A 19,716-nucleotide genomic window follows, 5' to 3' on the forward strand; every position below is an offset into this window, starting at 1 on the left:
TATATGCTCTGTTCAACTTCCTGCCTATACATGGTCATTGCACGTAGGAGTCTACGTACACTTCATACGCCTTCCTCTGGGTGTCAAGAGGATGTGAGAGAAGAAATTTTGTGTTCATCTTGGTCTGAGGTGGAATAAAAGCTATTTCTTTGACGTGACCGTCCACTTCCGGTACTCTGAAGCGCGCGACTTGGAAGTGGGATTGCCTTCTGTTTTGCTGCCGTTATGGACGAAAACTATCTCCGGCTCGGATTTTATTTGATACATGTGACCATATCATCGTAATGTATGTTTTTTCAATATAGTTTAATCAGATTATTGACATTTTTTCGGGAGTTTTGCCGTGTTCCGTTCTCTGACTTTGTTTACGTTGGAGAGATCCGTGCCACTCGGCTAGTGCCCATGCTAAATGAAGAGGGAAAGTTGCCATTCTGAATCCAAACAACGACTCATCTGGACAAAGGACACCTTGTTCAACATTCTGATGAAAGATCAGCAAAAGTAAGACCCAATTTATGATGTTATTTCATATATCTGTCGTGCATGTGAACTGGTCGTGGGCGCCCAAGTGTTTCTGGCTATTGTGGCTACGCTAATATAGCGCTACATTTTGTTTTCGCTGTAAAACATTTAATAAATCGGAAATATTGTCTGGAATCACAAGATGCCTGTCTTTCAATTGCTGCACACTATGTATTTTTCAGAAATGTTTTATGATGAGTAATTAGGTATTTGACGTTGGTGTCTGTAAATATTATGGCTGCTTTCGGTGCAATTTCTGATTGTAGCTGAAATGTAAACTATGATTTATACCTGAAATATGCAAATTTTTCGAACAAAACATATGCTATACAATAAATATGTTATCAGACTGTCATCTGATGAAGTTTTTTCTTGGTTAGTGGCTATTTATTTCTTTATTTGGTCGAATTTGTGATAGCTACTGATGGAGTAAAAAACTGATGGAGTAAGAAAAGTGGTGTCTTTTGCTAACGTGGTTAGCTAATAGATTTACATATTGTGTCTTCCCTGTAAAACATTTTAAAAATCGGACATGTTGGCTTGATTCACAAGATGTGCACCTTTCATCTGGTGTCTTGGACTTGTTAATGTGTGAAAGTTAAATATTTTAAAAAAATATCTTTTGAATTTCGCGCCCTGCACTTGAGCTGGATGTTGTCATAAGTGTACCGGTGTCGGGCCAGCCAGCCTAACAGGTTAAGAGTCACCCATATTGAAAAAATATGGAACAATTAGACACCTTATAACCCACACCTACACACTCGTGTATCAATCTGATTGATGGATTGTGTTGTGCAGTAAGCAGGCTCAGGTGTGTTATTGTGTCTCCTTCCACCTTCAAAGAATAGGCAAAAGGACCAACCATGGAGAAGAGTAAGACACTTCATTATTTCTATAACTATGCTATATTGTTTGTCCACAAGTGTCTGTGCATGTTTCTCAGCATAAAGTACTCTGCAGCCACTTAGTGTGGACACCGGGTGAGGCCACACACACAGATGCCTGTTGAACACTGTCTCTTTAACTACCTGATTTTCTCAATAACAGTCTCTCTCCTTCACTTTACACCTGTCCCCCCCTTCTCCCTAAATCCTCTAGGTTATATCAGCACTGTCGGTAAACCCTCCCGCATCTGAACTGGCTACGTAGAAGGCACAGCATGATCAGAGGTTTGAGGTCACTTGGTCGGGTCAACATGAAGTATTATTCAAGAGATGCTTCACATTGAAATACAGATAGAGATGTAGTAGTCCCAGAGTTAATGATCCAAGGTCAGTTTTGCATTTCACCTCCTGATGATTAAGATGACTGATAGTGTTAGAATAAAAAAAAACACAAGGCTTAATCATGCTCTCTCTCCATCCATCTGTCGCTTGTCTGCAGGCATGTTTGGATGTGAGAGAGGATGCCAACCCCCAGTCCCATCATCGTCACCTCATCCCATCTTAAGATAACCTTCATGCCAACTGGGAGCCCAAGGCTGGTAAGGAGACACAGCTAGAAACACTATAACTATAATGTATAATGTAATTGTGAGGAACTGAGAGAATATTAAGTTTAGTAGCACTGTGATTCATTAATCATATGTTGTCTTCCCTGTTCTTCTGTTCTTACCTCTTTCCCTTTCTGTCTTTTACACTCTCTCGCACATCCCTTCCCACCTTCTCTTTCTCCCTCTGTTTTTATAATGGACACCAAATGTGCATTGAAGTTCAATTTGAACTTGTATTTATAATATAATATTACAAATATAATATAATGCATGCATTATGTATTTATAACACTTGGATAAGGAACTTCTTTCAATAAAGCTTTTCACATTCTCTACTGGTTGAAAATAAGTATCTAATTTTATGAAATACTACACCTATCCTGTGTTTATCAGATCAATGCAGATGAAGGAAAATAGATATTGAGAGGAACCGGTTTTAGAGTATTTACATGATGTATAGGAAGTGCAGTGTACAGTTTAAAAAAAATCTGTTTCTGTATATATGGATTAGAAATCAGCCTTGAACTAGTTAAAACATGTTTCTAGTCTATTGCATAGTTACAATGTGTAGCAATGCCCCAGGACCAGGATTGATAAACCCTGTTGAAGTGTATAATTGTAATACATACATGCAGACACAGCATCATTCAAAGACCGGAGTCTGATACTCCTGGTATTGGATATGACTGAAAAAGAATGTCTCAGACATTCATACCTAAACTGAACCTTTATTTGCCTAGGTAGAGTACATGATCAGTGAATATATTCAATGTACATGCTACAATGTGGGGATCTCATGCTTGATAATAACTACATGTATTTACGACTTGCATCCTTGGAACAAAGATATATTATATTCTACTCAATCCATTATACTCTACTTAATCTCATTCAGACTATTTTGAAGTTCATACAACCCGCTTAGGAGATTCATAGCTAGGTTCACAACTAATATTTATACCAAACATGTTAAGGTATAGCGTCAAATTCGTCATGGAAACCACTTGATACGATTGGTCATCGATACGATTGGTCAGAGCTCAAAAGGTTTTCTTTAATGAAAGCTTCTCTAATGTCAAACATGTAAAGTGTGGTGTACCACAGGGCAGCTCTCTAGGCCCTCTACTCTTTCCTGTTTTTACCAATGACCTGCCACTGGCATTAACCTGTCTGGTACAGCGTCCCACCTCGACAACAGCCAGTGAAATTGCAGGGCGCCAAATTCAAAACTGATAGATTGTAAACTGTCATGGTCAAAACATATAGATTCAATGGTTGTAAAGATGGCGAGAGGTCTGGCCGTAATAAAGAGATGCTCTGGTGTTTTGACACCACACTCCAAAAAGTAAGTTCTGCAGGCTCAAGTTTGGTCTAATCTTGATTATTGTGCAGTCGTGTGGTCCAGTGCTGCAAGGAACAACCAAGTTAAGCTGCAGCTGGCCCAGAAGAGAGCGGCACGTTTTGCTCTTCATTGTAATCAGAGGGCTGATATAAATATTTTGCATGCCAGTCTCTCTTGGCTAAGAGTTGAGGAGAGACTGACTGCATCACTTCTTTATTTTATACTGAAACATTCATGTGTTGAAAATCACAAATTGGTTTGCATAGTCAACTTAAACACAGCTCTTACACACACACTTATCCCACCAGACATGCCACCAGGGGTCTTTTCACAGTCCCCAAATTCAGAACAAATTCAAGAAAGCGTACATTATTATATAGAGCCCTTACTGCATGGAACTTCCTTCCATCTCATATTGATCAAATAAAGAGCAAACCTGGTTTCAAAAAACAGATAAAGCAAAACCTCACGGCACAACGCCTCTCCCCTAATTAACCTAGATAGTTTGTGTGTATGCATTGATATGTAGGCTACGTGTGCCTTTTTTTTTAAATGTATGTACTTCTGTCCTTGAGCTGTTCTTGTCAATTGATGTTCTGTAATATGTAATTCTGTATTATGTTTCATGTTTTGTGTGGACCCCAGGAAGAGTAGCTGCTGCTTTTGCAACAGCTAATGGGGATCTTAATATAATACCAAATAACCTTGACTTTTTCCACATTTTTTTTAACTTTACAGCCTTATTCTAAAATTGTTCCCCCTCATCAATCTACACACAATACCCCATAATGACAAAGCAAAAACAGGTTTTTAGAAATTTTGGGACAAAAAAAAAACAATAAATTGAAATATCACATTCACATAAATATTCAGACCCTTTCTTCAGTACTTTGTTGAAGAACCTTTGGCAGCAATTACAGCCTCGAGTCTTTGGTATGACGCTAAAAGCTTGGTACACTTGTATTTGGAGAGTTTCTCCCATTCTTCTCTGCAGATCATCTCTGTCAGGTTGGATGGGGACCGTCGCTGCATAGCTATTTTCAGGTCTCTCCAGAGATGATCGATTAGGTTCAAGTCTGGGCTCTGGCTGGGCCACTCAAGGACATTCAGAAACTTGAGTTGTGAGTTGAGTTCCTGAGTTGTCTTGGCTGTGTGCTTAGGGTTGTTGTTCTGTTGGAAGGGGAGCCTGAGCGCCTAAAGATATCTTTGTACTTTGCTCTGTACATCTTTCCCTCGATCCTGAATAGTCTCCCAGTCCCTGCTGCTGAAAAACATCTCCACAGTATGATGCTTCCACCACGATGCTTCACCATAGGGATGTTGCCAGGTTTCCTCCAGACGTGACGCTTGGCATTCAGGCCAAAGAGTTCAATCTTGATTTCATCAGACCAGAGAATCTTGTTCCTCATTGTCTGAGAGTCCTTTCGGTGCCTTTTGGCAAACTCCAAGTGGGCTGTCATGTGCCTTTTACTGAGGAGTGGCTTCTGTTTTTCCACTCTACCATAAAGGCCTGATTGGTGGAGTGCTGCAGAAATGGTTGTCCTTATGGAAAGTTCCCCCAACTCCACAGAGGAACTCTGGAGCTCTGTCAGAGTGACCATTGGGTTCTTGGTCACCTCCCTGATCAAGGCCCTTCTCCACCGCCTGCTCAGTTTGGCCGGGCGACCAGCTCTAGGAAGAGCTGATGGAGGCCACTGTGTTCTTGGGGACCTTCAATGCTGCAGACATTTTTTGGTACCCTTCCCCAGATCTGTGCCTCGACACAATCATGTGTCGGAGCTCTACGGACTATTCCTTCGACTTCATGGCTTGGTTTTTGCTCTGACATGCACTGTCAATTGTGGGACCTTATTTAGACACGTGTGCCTTTCCAAATCATGCCCAATCAATTGAATTGACCACAGGTGGACTCCAATCAAGTTTTGGGAACATCTCAAGGATGAACAATGGAAACAGAATGCAGCTGAGCTCAATTCTGAGTCTCATAGCAAAAGTTCTTTATTTTTTTTTATTTCAAATATATCTGCAAACATCTCTAAAAACCTGTTTTTTGGGGTTATTGTGTGTAGATTGATGAGGATTATTTTGTTTTATCGATTTTAGAATAAATCTGTAACATAACAAAATGTTGAAAAAGTCAAGGGGTCTAAATAATTTCAGAATGCACTGTAAAGGCCTACTGTAGCTCTGATCGGCTATAGAGCACACGTCTGTGTGTAGACTCTGGTCCTGGACAAGACAGATGTTTTTATTTGGGTTTTATTTACTGCAGTGTCTATAAATTGTCCAAATGCACGGCCGCTTTCCCACTCTATATTGCTATAGAATTTTCACAAATGCCTTAGTATACATAACTCCCAAACATTCTAAGAATTTATGAAAAACTGAAAATGACCTTATCTAAGTGGCAGCTTGTCAGATTTTTTTAAAGTGTCATATTCGTCCTGGGGGTGTATTTGAACAGGTTTTTATAATATTTCATGTTGCTATAATGCAAAAATGTTTCACACAGATAAGTTATTTTCAAAGAGATGGCTAACAACAGCAAGTGCGCTGCAATAAAACACAGTTCCACTCACCAGATGATGATGATGATCATTTGAAAAGGGAGAAGCTAACACATTAGCAACAACATCCTCTTTGATAACACCTGTGCAGCCGCTGCAAACTAGCCAAAAACAAAAGTTAGCTAGCTAGCCCAAGGAAAAACTATTGCTCGCTATTGCGCAGTGACCTGTTGGCCTTCAAGAAGGCAGAAGTTTCCATACGTTTTTGTAAAAACGGTCCCATCCAGTCAAAATGTGATTGGTTGATTCCACTGTCACTCCAAAATGTTGCCCTAATATAGTTGAATGGCAGATGCCTTTATCTAGCTTCTGATGGCCTAGCCAATGGCTGACTTAGCTAGCTAGATTTGTCTCCCTAGAGACAACCACAGAAAAATACTAATTGGATATTTTTTTCTCATCAGTGTTAACGCTTTCTTTTCCCCCCCAAAAGTGAAGAGATTAAATCAGAACATCATTGAAAATAATAATATAATTATAATTAAATGCTGCAGCTAGATTAGCCCTTCTCTGAAGGTGTAGAAGGCCCATTGTTCCCCACTGTGTGTGGGTTAGTAATAATTTGTAGAGTGGCTTTATTTTCCCTCAGAATCCATTTTTTAACTATTCTGAATATCTAAAGAATCCATAAGTTGTTTTGAAATATGAACACAGAAATACTGGACATGTTTAACTCTTATTATTGTGGGGAATTGACAAAATGACAATCATGGTCTTGAATTGAATTCACATTTTTCTGGTCTCGGTCTTGACTCGGCCATGGACGCCTTCCGGTCTCCCGGAATGTTCTGACTAAAACTGAGATAGAGCTCCAGAGACAATTGAGAGGATGTCTCCATTCTAAGGTTCTGAGGTTCCTTGTTAAACATAGGGGATTAATAAGTGAATGAGAATCTCTAGAGATACAGCGAGGGAGAGAGAGCAGATTTAGATATATGAACAGGTGGACAACTTTGAGAGCATAACACTTATTCCTGTGTGTCAAGAAACTGAGTGCATACTATACACGCACGCAAGCACACACACAGGCACGCACACACACACACCCTCTCAAACAGCTACATCACAAACTGCCACACACACACAACACCGTGGCACAGAATAGACATGCCAATCAAGAAAACTATAAAGACAAGATGAGAGCATACAGTGGTCCCTCCTTTAAAAGTTGCGGGCTTACACCGCGGGACTTGGAGATACCCAGCGTCACGGCTTCCCTGCTCCAAACCACCACAAGGGGGAGTTAGAGCACTCATTATGCATTTGGGTCCCAAGAAATTTATTTGACCAATCATATTGAGTGGTTCCAATGACGATTTTGACGCAAGCCACCCCTCCCTGGTGACTTTCTTCAGCAAAGATGGCTGACAAAACATTACGGAGGGAACAAATGTAAGTAGTTATAACATCATAACGAGTCAAGCAAAACATTTACAATTGAGAGGAATATGTTAGTTAATGTAGAGACAAACGATTGTGCATATTTTTCTGTCATAAAGTTAATTTACGAATATCGCTATTTAGCAAGTTTGTTTTCTCTGTCATATCCAATACCAGGTGTATCAAACTCCATTCTGTGACTTTTGCTGTGTCCGCATGTATGTATTACAATTATACACTTCAACAGTGTTTACCACTCCTGCTCCTGGGACATCAATGATTACACATTGTAACTACGCAATAGACTAGAAACATGATTTAAGTAAAGGCTGATTTGTAATTCATATATACAGAATAAAAAACATTACATCCTGCCAGCACGCCCACAAGCGTGCTGAATGACGCGTGGAAGAGAGCGAGAAACGAGATGGGAGTAACAATCCAGGCTATTTGCTCTGAGACCTGCATAATAATGTAATGAAACAAGCAGGAGCAGGTTTCGAACCCTCAACATTCTAGCCTGATGTCCAGAACGCTATCGACTGTGCCCAAATGTATTAATTGGGGTTGGGGCCGATTGTGGCTAAAAACACTTTATTAATTGGAGTCTTTAACATGTGGGAAGGGGGAAAATAATTATTATTCGTTTTTCACAAACGTAGCAGGGTGGGCTATTAGCTGAACGATAGACTATTCAACCTTTACTAAAGAATTGTCTAATAGCCGAGCTAGGTGAGAAACACCCCCCCGCCCCAACTTGAGCTAGGTGTGACCTTTAAACAAATCATTCGTATCTATCTGTCCACATCTACATACACATGGTTAATGTTATAAAAATTAGGCCCTTACCCATGTTGACTACAGTGTGTATTGTAGACTGCACAGTAGCCTAATAAACAAATAAACACGTTTCGTTAATAAAATAATGATTTAAAAAACTCTTTCAAAATGCAGATGTTGATTTAGTTAATGACCCATACGAATTACTATGGGAATAAATATCACTGATTTACGGAAATATTGGAACCAAGTTGTCAAATGAAGGCAAACAATTTAGAATCCTCCAATCATGTAGCCCACTCCCGACCGTCACGTTGTTCAGCGCCATATTTTCCATTCCATCCTAACGGAAACCCTGAGGGTTTAGTTTTTAGTTTTTCTCTGAATCGAAACCCCATAATATTAATTAAATTAATTAAGCCAAATTTCTTAAAATCAATCCCATATTTTATGTTATTACAAAAAAGGTTTCAAAATTCTCTGGTAATGCCAATATGGAATACTATCAAATGCTTCTCAAAGATGCCCTCTGGTAGTCAAACTAGCAATAACTTGCAGTAACAGAAAAAATGGCTGATAATTAAATGACGTGCCACAGAATGCTGCAGCAGCACGCAAGGTGTGCCGCAGTACAACGCAACTTTTAAAGGAGGAACCACTGTAGATCAACGATTCTTGATAAAAGGAAAAACCTATCCAGAACCACGAATTCATTCATTCATTCATTCATTCATTTACAGTGTTAAACAACACTAATATGTGAGAACAATACTTTTTGTGAACAAATGTTTCATTTTGTCATTATAATAAGGTTGGTAGCAACATGTGAAAATATGTTGCAGCTCAAGTAAACTACAAACCCCACAATGCAATGCTCTCTCTATGAGCTGGCTAGCTAGGTAGCTAAGTAGCTAGCAAACGTAGCTACACACAATAATACCAAAGTCAGTATCAGCATGTGAAGCAGCTAGTTAACTGTAAAATCGCCTAAACAAACTGCACTATCAATTTAGGAGTCAACAATCTCACCATGTTCAACCTGCAGATCGATATGTCTCACAGAATGAAGTCTGACATTCACAACAGCCATGCAACAGCACCATGCAATGCACCCTGGACTGAAGAGGCAGACAAATAGGAGAAAATGTGCTAGATCCTCTGTTAAATTACACATTTCTCGAAGTAGGAAAATCGCAAAAATACGACCAATGGCTCATTCAAGAGAAGACAACGCTCTGCGTTATGACATCGGCCAGTATTGAAATCTGACATACGGTATATCAGAGGTTTTCGTGATTTTAAAAGTCATATTCCTATTAACCTCCAGCGTAGTGAGAGTGGCTTTATCGCAACGCTACGTCATACTTTCTGCATGCTTGAACGGCAACAGCTCAGATACACATGAAAACATGACACTGGGAATCAATAGAGCATCCCTCAGAGACGCACAAAAACCATAACATTCAAAATGGGTGAACCTCTCCTTTAAACACGCAGGTATAGGGAAGTCGGGAACACAGCCAGCGGACAAGGCATCTCCCTCTGACTTTACAGATCTACAAACTGGGTCACAGATACACAGAGCAGCAATAGAAAGTCATGCCATTAGGAACTCCAACCCGATCTATATTGTACTACACAGATCCCACCACTTCAAAACAATACATAGCAGTTTGAGCCATAGAGGTAGCAGTGTTATTTTTCTACTACGTAACTGTACGGACGTAAGAATGCATTGTACAACAAAAGTTATGTTGTGTCACATTATACTGTATTTACCTTCAAAAAAGATGTACTGGGCCATATTGAGTAGAATTTACTGGTCTTATTGGGGCAGCTGTTACAGACACAACAGTACGGTGGTATTTCTATGTAAAGCACCTATCAGCCTATTCAGTCATGTAGGCATCGGGGCCTGTAGAGCTATTAGTGGCTATTAGCAATTAAACAGCTATGGATATGTTATATAGAGCAGGGGGAAGAGAGGATAAAGCAGGTGCCAGTTACCTATTCAGAACAGAATTATCCCCTATTCTAAAGGACTAGCTAACATTAGTGTCATGGATTAAATTCACTGAATGAAACTGAATAATCAGCCACATGTTCAGTCTCATGCATGTCTCTGCAGCTCTATGACCCTGGACTCACACTCACCTATAGTGTTCGGTATAATAGGTACTGAGTAAGTGCTGCCCATCTCTTCGGAGCACAATAGTGGGCATGAGGAGGGGCAACTCCTCTACAGGTCTCACACACACACACATGCACGCACGTGCACACACATGCACATACGCACACCCTGACTCCTCTCTGTCTGCCTGGCGGAACCCTTCCCTTCACCCATCTCAATATGAAAAGAGCAGGATGAGTGGGAAAATGTTGGACAGGGGCCATGATATCAACCATCCTCCCCAGTCTCTCTTTATACTCTGCTCCCACTCTCATCCCTCCTTGTCTTCCATTTCTCTCTGTTCATCCATGTGGAAGAGAGGGATGGCTGCAAGGCTATCTCGTCAGACTCTGCTTTGGATGTCTACAGGAAAACGAGTGCAGTGAAATGACCTCAGTTCGGAAGCACACACACACACACACACACACACACACACACACACACACACACACACACACACACACACACACACACACACACACACACAGAACTAGAAAGTATCGAGAGCATATCCTGGCTGATAGTGATTACACACGCCCATAAGAATCTGAACCAGTACGGAAGAACAGTTATATCATATAACTTCTTATTTCTTTTTTTATATAATCTCTTTGTGTGTCTGTGTTCTGCTTTGTTCCCACTCCTTTCGAAAGTAGTTTGTTGGAGGAGTGTAGGCCTACTCTCAGGCATTCTGTGTCAGACACACACACACATACACCACAATGTGGCATGAATGTTGGATGAACGTTAGATGTGAACACGTTGTTTCAACATGCCTCCTGCATGCTTTCGTGCACCGGGAGGGAACAAAGTAGTAGTACTTCAATATTTCATATTAAACTTCTACCAACCCCATTCTCTCTCTGCCGCCTTCCCTCTTTGAGTCTCTATAACTAGGAGAGGGTCTTAAACTCCAAGCACAGTGAAGTGAAATAGCACTGCGTACACAGAGTGCCTAATTCAATTATTGAGCACACAACGGCATCGGACGATATTTTCACAACATGGCATAAATCAAGAAGGGGGCCTTCGATAAACGAGTTGTAAAAATGTTGATTCGCCATCTTAGTTACAGCATAGTTTGACTTACACTAGTTAATGGTTATTGCCGACCCCTAAGCCATGAGTCTGACAAGCGTTCTCGGGCATACTGCGGAAGTAAACATCCAAAGTGAGTAAACAAACAACAACGACCTCGAATCAATCAAGCAATCAGAAGTCTTCATGCGCCACTCCCTATCACAGCAAATCATCCTGGCGCCAAGGCTTGCCTAATGTCTCACACAACACCACACGGTGGAGATTTAGTGACCAACAACCAACGATAAATCATACCAGTGTAAGTAATGTGGCATGACTCCAAAGTGAATGAAATATGAGTTATAACAACTTGAAATTGCCTCAATAACTTAACAGCATCAGCAGGTCCAGCGGAGCAGGGGTTGACGTTATGTAGGACGCTATGACCCCTAACCTCTGGAAAAGATGGCTATGAAACGATAACAATATTGTCAATGTTTGCATCTCAAAATAAAGTGGCTTCTTCTCCTCTACTTTTTCTTGCTCTGATCTAAAAGCAAGTGATAAGTCAAAGTGACAAGTGTGACGCCAACCAAATGTATGCTTTCACCAGTACAGAAGGAAGGAAGGAAAGGAGTCAAGTGTGAAGGAAGGATAGGAGTCACATACATATGCCTATTTAGATTTACCAACAGAGCGGTAAAGCTTTACATATACTATAGGAAGACGGCCCATGTGGGAAAAAAAGGCTGGATAATATGGCCATGGCTCCACTCTAAAATGATACGGCTATAGGTCATACATACAATATTCCACATACGTCAGAGAAGAATACAGATGGACTCAACAACCTATTCACATCATTCACCAGTTCTATTTGTGAACACAGCATACGTATAATAATGGCGGTGGGGGAGTGGAGTTGAAAGTGGAGTGGACGAGGAGTGGAACACACACGGTATGTGGATAAAGGACACAGCCTTGCTGTTGAAGGGAAGATAATAGAGCGAGGCTCTCTGTGAGTCAGAACTCATACAATAGCCAATAAGAGATGTAAGGCACAATGCAGTTCTGTGGAAAAATCAAGGCCTATAGCTTCTTGAGTTGTGTAAGAGAGAGAGCGAGAGAGAGAGAGAGAGAGAGAGAGAGAGAGAGAGAGAGAGAGGTGGGAGCAGGGAGGGAGAGAGCTAACCAATGCGTTTCTGCTTGGGCGAACGCGTTATTTATTTCTCATTGTGTGTGGCCACAGGGCCGTCAATAGACTTATAATTACTCGCATAGCCATCAGGTGGGGTTAATGGAGAAAGCATTACCATTAGAGGAACAGGGGAGCGTCTAGAGGAGGGTTGAGAGGGATGGGGGAAAGAGAGGAGAGGGGGGTGGGGCGTGGTCTTTCATAAATCAGCCATGGGTGTAATAAAGAGATTTTGGCTTAATACGGAAATGTCTGCCATCCCTGCCATTTTACTGCTGAGCAAAAAGAGCGAAGGAATCGAAAGAAAACAGGATCAAACGAAGGGAGAGACAGAACACATGGTGAGGAAATTGCAGAGGGAAAGAAAGAATGAACCACGGAGAGAAAGTGCACGAGGTAGAGAGCGAGAGTGTTAATGAGAGAATGTGGGCGTATGAGAAAGAGAGCGTGAGGTACAGGCCCGGTAATCTCCGTTAGTCGGTAACTAATAAAAGCATCATTGTTTTGTCATCTGCTCCAGAGAGCACGCCACCAGTTCATCAATCAGTACTAAAAGAACCGGGGGGAGGGTACTTACAAGCTTGAACCTACAGGGTTTACTGTGGGGTTCCCATGGGACAAAGAGGGGTCACTCTGAAGTCATACATCATGCATGAGTCATGGAGGGCAGAGGGGGAACGTTTAGTCATTAAGCAGACAGTCTTATCCAGAGTGACTTACAGGAGCAATTAGGGGGTTAAGTTCTTTGCTCAATGACCATTCGGTTACTGGCCCACCGCTCTAAAACGTTAGAGGCTGGACGCCCATCTCCCCTTCTCTCGGTAGGATTAATGTCCATCCGTTGCTACGGTAACAGGTCACAATGTCAAAGAGCACATCCGACCACCACTGGCTGAGCAGCGTGTGTGTGCGTGCACACGCACATGCACGTCTGTGCTCATAACACGTAATTACACTTACATTGCATAAACACATTCATTTACATCACGGTGTTTAATTTCTCCACAGAGTTTCATCTCGAGTTCCACATTCATAGGAGAAGAGAGGGGTCCAGTTTTAACTCCTCATAAAACTGATACTGCCATAAAAAGTCATATCTTGTGGCACTGACACTTAGTCTAATCGGAATCACAAACATACATGCATACGTACGTCTCAGCTGCTGAGGGCTGGGCCTTTGATAGGGATGGGCTGATAAAAACACACGCATGCATGCACACAGACACACACACACACCTTACCAATAGGCTGCACCAGTTAACATGGGCTGATAAGCTCCTTCACGGTGGCAGCTATGCTACGCTACGCATCAGTGGCTCATATCAGAGCGTCACATTAACATATTGCATTCAGCACTAGAGGTTACCTGGGAAATGGACTGGGAGAACCCATGGATGTCCAGAGTTGTGTAGGTAAAGCAAAAGACTGAAGCTGGAATTCAATCAGTGCAGACTGGGAGCAGGGAATAGAAATACATTATGTAGAACAAACACGCCTCTCGGACATGTAGAATTAGGAATCGTGCCAAAATCGGAATCACTTTTATTCACCACGTACATTGACGCATACTCAGAATTTTACTTGGTAAAATGGTGCGGCTAGTGATTAACAAGATTTAGAGAGAGAAGACATACAGAGGAGTTTAAACAAAGTTTACAAACATTATATACAAATAGGTAGAGTGAACATAATATAAAGTGGATACAGTTCTATTCATGACATGTCTATCTGCAACGTTCCACAACGTCTAGCTCCTGATCGTGTCCCAGGTGTTAGCGCCATCCATCCAGGACACACAGCTAGCTGTTGGGCTAACCAAACACACGTCTGAAGTGCAATGACTGAATTCATGCCAAATCTTTATAAGCATTACAAGCATCAGCACACAGAGAGAGAGGGAGGGAGAGAGAGGGAGAGAGCGAGAGAGAGAGAGAATTTAAATTTGAATCTTTATTTAACCAGGCAAGTCAGTTAAGAACAAATTCTTATTTACAATGACAACAAAGAGCCCCAGGACAGAAACACATTAAGACCCAACCAAATTATGAGAAAGCAAAAATATAAATATTTCACACACGAAAAGAATCAAACAAAAAAACGGCGTAAATTGGAGTACTATCTGGCCCTAAACAGAGTACACAGTGGCAGAATACCTGACCACTGTGACTGACCCAATCTTAAATGAGGTGAAAATTCTTTCCAATGTGTCCAGTAATTATCCTTTTGTTTTCACATGATTTGGTTGGGTCTAATTGTGTTGCTGTCCTGGGGCTCTGTTTTTAGCCAGATCCAAATGTCTAATTTTATATTCCCTTTGATGGCATTGAAGGCCCTTCTTGCTTTGTCTTTCAGCTCGTTCACAGTGGCCTCTCTCTCTCAAAATTGAATAAACAAGGGAAACATTAGTGAACATTACATTCACAAAAGTTGTAAAAAAAATGTAGATGTCGAATATCATGTTATTGGCTATGTACAGCGGCGTTATAATGTGCAAGTACAGTGCATTCGGAAAGTGTTCAGACCCCTTGACTTTTTACACGTTGTTACATTACAGACTTATTCTAAAATGTATAAAAAAAATAAAAATCCTCAGCAATCTACAATCAATACACCATAATGACAAAGCAAAAACGTTTTTTAATTTTATTTTTGCAAATGTCAAAAAACTTTAAAATACATTATTTACATAAGTGGACCCTTTGCTATGAGACTTGAAATTGAGCTCAGGGTAATCCTGTTTCTATTGATCATCCTTGAGATGTTTCTACAACTTGATTGGAGTCCAACTGTGGTAAATTCAATTGATTGGACATGATTTGGAAAGACACAAAGGTGTGTGTGTGTGTGTGTGTGTGTGTGTGTGTGTGTGTGTGTGTGTGTGTGTGTGTGTGTGTGTGTGTGTGTGTGTGTGTGTGTGTGTGTGTGTGTGTGTGTGTGTGTGTGTGTATATATATATATATATATAAGGTCCACAGTTGACAGTGCATGTCAAAGCAAAAACCAAGCCATGAGGTCGAAGGAATTGTCCGTAGAGCTCCGAGATAGGATTGTGTCGAGGCACAGATCTGGGAAAGGGTACCAAAAAAATTCTGCAGCATTGAAAGTCCCCATGATCACAGTGGCCATCATTCTTAACTGGAAGAAGTTTGGAACCACCAGGACTCTTCCTAGAGCTGGCCACCTGGCCAAACTGAGCAATCAGGGGAGAAGGGTCATGGAGGTGATCAAGAACCCAATGGTCACTCTGACAGAGCTCCAGAGCTACTAGAAGCTACTAGAAGGACAACCATCTCTGCAGCACACTTTTTTATTTTACAGTTATTTAACAGTTAAGAACAAATTATTACTTACAATGACGGCCTAACCTTGAACAGTGGGTTATTGCCTTGTTCAGGGGCAGAACAGATTTGTACCTTTTCAGCTCAGGGATTCGGTCCAGCAACCTTTTGGTTACTGGCCCAACGCTCTAACCACTAGGCTACCTGCCGGCCTTTATGGTAGAATAGCCAGACGGATGCCACTCCTCGGTAAAAGTTACATAAAAGCCCACTTGGAGTTTGCCAAAAGGCACCTAAAGACTCTCAGACCATGAAAAACAAGATTCTCTGGTCTGATGAAACCAAGATTGAACTCTTTGGCCTGAATGTCAAGCGTCACGTCTGGAGGAAACCTGGCACCATCCCTACGGTGAAGCATGGTGGTGGCAGCATCATGCTGTACGGATGTTTTTCAGCAGCAGTGACTGGGAGACTAGTCAGGATCGAGGCAAAGATGAACGGAGCAACATACAGAGAGATCCTTGATGAAAACCTGCTCCAGAGCGCTCAGGACTTCAGACTGGGGCGAAGATTTACCTTCCAACAGGACAACGATCCTAAGCACACAGCCAAGACAACGCAGGAGGGGCTTCGGGTCAAGTCTCTGAATGTCCTTGAGTGGCCCAGCCAGAGCCCGGACTTGAACCCGATCGAACCTCTCTGGAGAGACCTGAAAATAGCTGTGCAGCAATGCTCCCCATCCAACCCGACAGAGCTTGAGAGGATCTGCAGAGAAGAATGGGAGAAACTCCCCAAATACATGTGTGCCAGAATTTTCATTTTCACTTAAATGAGGTGGAAACTGACCTGCACTTTCTAACCTCCTGCTAAATGTATGACCATATTAGAGACACATATTTCAGATTTCACAGCTAGACAGAGAATTCTAAAACAAACACAATTTTGATAAACTCCCATATCCATTGGTTGAAATACCACAGTGTGCCATCACAGCAGCAAGATTTGTGACCTGTTGCCACAAGACTAGGGCAACCACTGAAGAACAAACACCATTGTCAATGCAACCCATATTTATGTTCATTTATTTTCCCTTTCGTACTTTAACTATTACATTTTGCACATAATATGACATTTGTAATGTCTTTATTCTTTTGGAACTTTTGTGAGTGTAATGTTTACTGTTCATTTGTATTGTTTATTTCACTTCTGTTTATTATCTACTTCACTTGCTTTGGCAATGTTAACATATGTTTCCCATGCCAATAAAGCCCTTACATTGAATTGAAAAATTTAGTGAGATTGAGTGAGTGAGTGAGTGCGAGAGAGAGAGAGAGAGAGAGGAGGTAAAGAACCCAGGGAGAGAAGTAATACAGCATTCCTCCAGAAGATAAGGCATAAGGCATAAGGCATAAAACATATCCTGACACACACACACACACTGGTTACTGTTTTACAGGAGCTCGTTGCAGCGGTAGCCCATAGAGTGGTAGATGGTAAATGGCAGCAGGGGAGATGAGGAATGAAAGAAGGGAGGAGAGGAGCAAGGGAGAGAAGAAGTGGAGGAGGAGACGAGTGAGGGAGGGAGAGAAGCAAGGAAGGGTGGAGGAGGAGACGAGTGAGGGAGGGAGAGAAGCAAGGAAGGGTAGAGGAGAAGTGGAGGGAGGGAGAGAGGAGCAGAAAAGCAACAACCAAGAGTTTTTTGTATTTTTTTGTTTCCTTAGATTTTTTGTATTTTTTTTCTCGTTTATTACTATTAACCCACCCCCCCACCTCCTTTGTAGGACACATATCTTTTTTAGTTTTTTACAGCTTTTCTGCTACATATACATACATTTTACATATACATATTACATACACATTTAGCATACATATTTGACATACATGGTACTTGTATATAAAGCAATCACAAAACAATAATACATTACCAACCATAAGCTCTTTAATCCCACCCCTCAGCCACTCTCAGCCCATCCCACCTATCACCATAGACCACCCTCGTTTGGTTCCCATGTGCCATACATTTTTCAATTGTGCTGTGATGTTTTACATTTTGAACCTTTCTAATCATATAGTATCCCCAGATTGTGAGCTAAAGATGAAAGCCTTTCCTACCAGTACTATTCTATTATTTATTGACTGACTGTGGCTTTCCAAATCGCCCAACACTGCGATTTGTAAGGTTCATTTTAGGTGGATGTTGCGATTTTTTTTTGGAACCATTCCTCAACCTGTGACCAGCGAAGTGTTTAAAGTGTCGAGGAAGTAACAGCTGTTTGAGCGAGACCCCAGGGGTGGTCAGTGATGTGTGTGTGGGGGAGTGAGCTAGGATGGGGAAGCAATAAAGGTGGTGTGTGTGTGTGTGTGTGTGGGGGGGGGGGGGGGGGGGGGTGGTGGTACAGGAGTGGGATAGGGGTTATGGGGGTGGGGGAATGGGGCCTTAATAGGGGGTGCAAGCAGGGGGCCTGAGGGGAGGGTGCAGATGTGATAGGGGGTGAGGGGGCAGGGTGTACAGATGTGGGTATAAGGGGATAGTAAGGGGGAGGTCTCCATACTCTGAGGCTCAGCAGAGAAGAATGTTGTTAATGTAGCTCTAACCTTTCCTCGGCTATAGCCCACAGACCAGTCACATGTACCTGATCTCACACACACACACACACACACACACACACACACACACACACACACACACACACACACACACACACACACACACACACACACACACACACACACACACACACACACACACACACACACGAAAACTACCAAAAAAGCACACTGACCTACACAAACGCACCAAAACATGGAATCTGCCCACAAACCACACAGACAAACATCCATGCGGAAAATACTCGTCAACATATTCAGTTCAGTTTATGATTTACTGCAGAAAGCTGCACATAAGCTCTGCTCCCTCTGAACCAGACTCTAGTTTATGCAACTCGCCATGGAATCCCCTACCCACGACATGAACAGATTTAAAAGCTGGCACACGTAAGCACACACCTCAGTCCATGTGGATAACCAGTGAAAGCAGTGGTACGTCTCTCTCACCTGCTCAGACGATGTTACTCCTCGGGGAAGTTGTAATGTGTAGTCCCTCTCTGTATCCACAACTCAGGGAAGGCTAAACCTTTATACAAATATCCCAAATCCTTGGGAATGGTGGGTGCTTGTTCTGTTAGATCCGACGAGTGTACGAGACTCAAGTGCGGCTCACAGAGCGAGAGGCAACAACACACACCTACGAGTGAAACGCCCTCCACCGTACCAGCTTGTACCACAGTGCATACTGACTGCCTAATCCTGCCGAGTAAAACACACTCTCACACACTCCAAATGAAGAAAATCAGCCAGTCGATGGAGAGCAAACACAGACGGCGAGAGAGGGAGCTCCAGAGTTCCCAACAGGAGGGAGGCTGAGCTGGTCGAGTGTTACACCAACAGCAAACACCCTGCCGGGGTAGAGAGAGCCAGAGGAGTCCTGGGTGTCTGGAGGAGACAAACGGATAGACAGAATAAAAACCAGAATAGAACAGCTCTCTCTTTCTATCGTCTGCTCTCTCTGTTGTGTGCACACTCACACACTCCGCTCTAGACTGAGCGAGAGAAAGACTGAACGCACGGCCCCTCCCACATAAGCCCTGGCCCAGCCCCGAAATACACCCCCTCGGGTTTCAGCCAATAGGAGAGCACTGACCACCCACACACTGAAATACACACACTCCCAGGCCCTCCCTCTCCCTGGTGATTCAGACATTGGCACAGGTTAACACTTAGGAGTAATCACACTAAACACTCACTAACTCGGACACACGCACGTGCTTCAACACCCACACACGCAAACAGACACATATGCACACATACACACACCAGCTGGCAGGTGTCTCAATTGACATTTTCAACCTCTCCTTGTCTCAGTCGGTAATCCTCACATTTCAAGGTGACTACCATCATTCCTGTTCCCAAA

At 42.2% G+C, this 19,716-nt stretch overlaps 1 protein-coding gene across 1 annotated transcript in view; it reads right to left on the reverse strand.

Moving 5' to 3' along the window:
• Positions 1 to 19,336, reverse strand: part of LOC120024916 (LARGE xylosyl- and glucuronyltransferase 2) — a 94,426-nt gene extending 75,090 nt beyond the window's left edge. The window contains exon 1 of the mRNA XM_038969283.1: positions 18,801 to 19,336. The gene's annotated coding sequence lies outside the window, so the exon portion shown is untranslated. The remainder of the gene's footprint in view (positions 1 to 18,800) is intronic.
• Between the last annotated feature and the right edge of the window lie 380 nt (positions 19,337 to 19,716).

This window comes from Salvelinus namaycush, chromosome 30, assembly GCF_016432855.1.
Source record: "Salvelinus namaycush isolate Seneca chromosome 30, SaNama_1.0, whole genome shotgun sequence".
NCBI classification, from domain to species: Eukaryota; Metazoa; Chordata; class Actinopteri; order Salmoniformes; family Salmonidae; genus Salvelinus; species Salvelinus namaycush.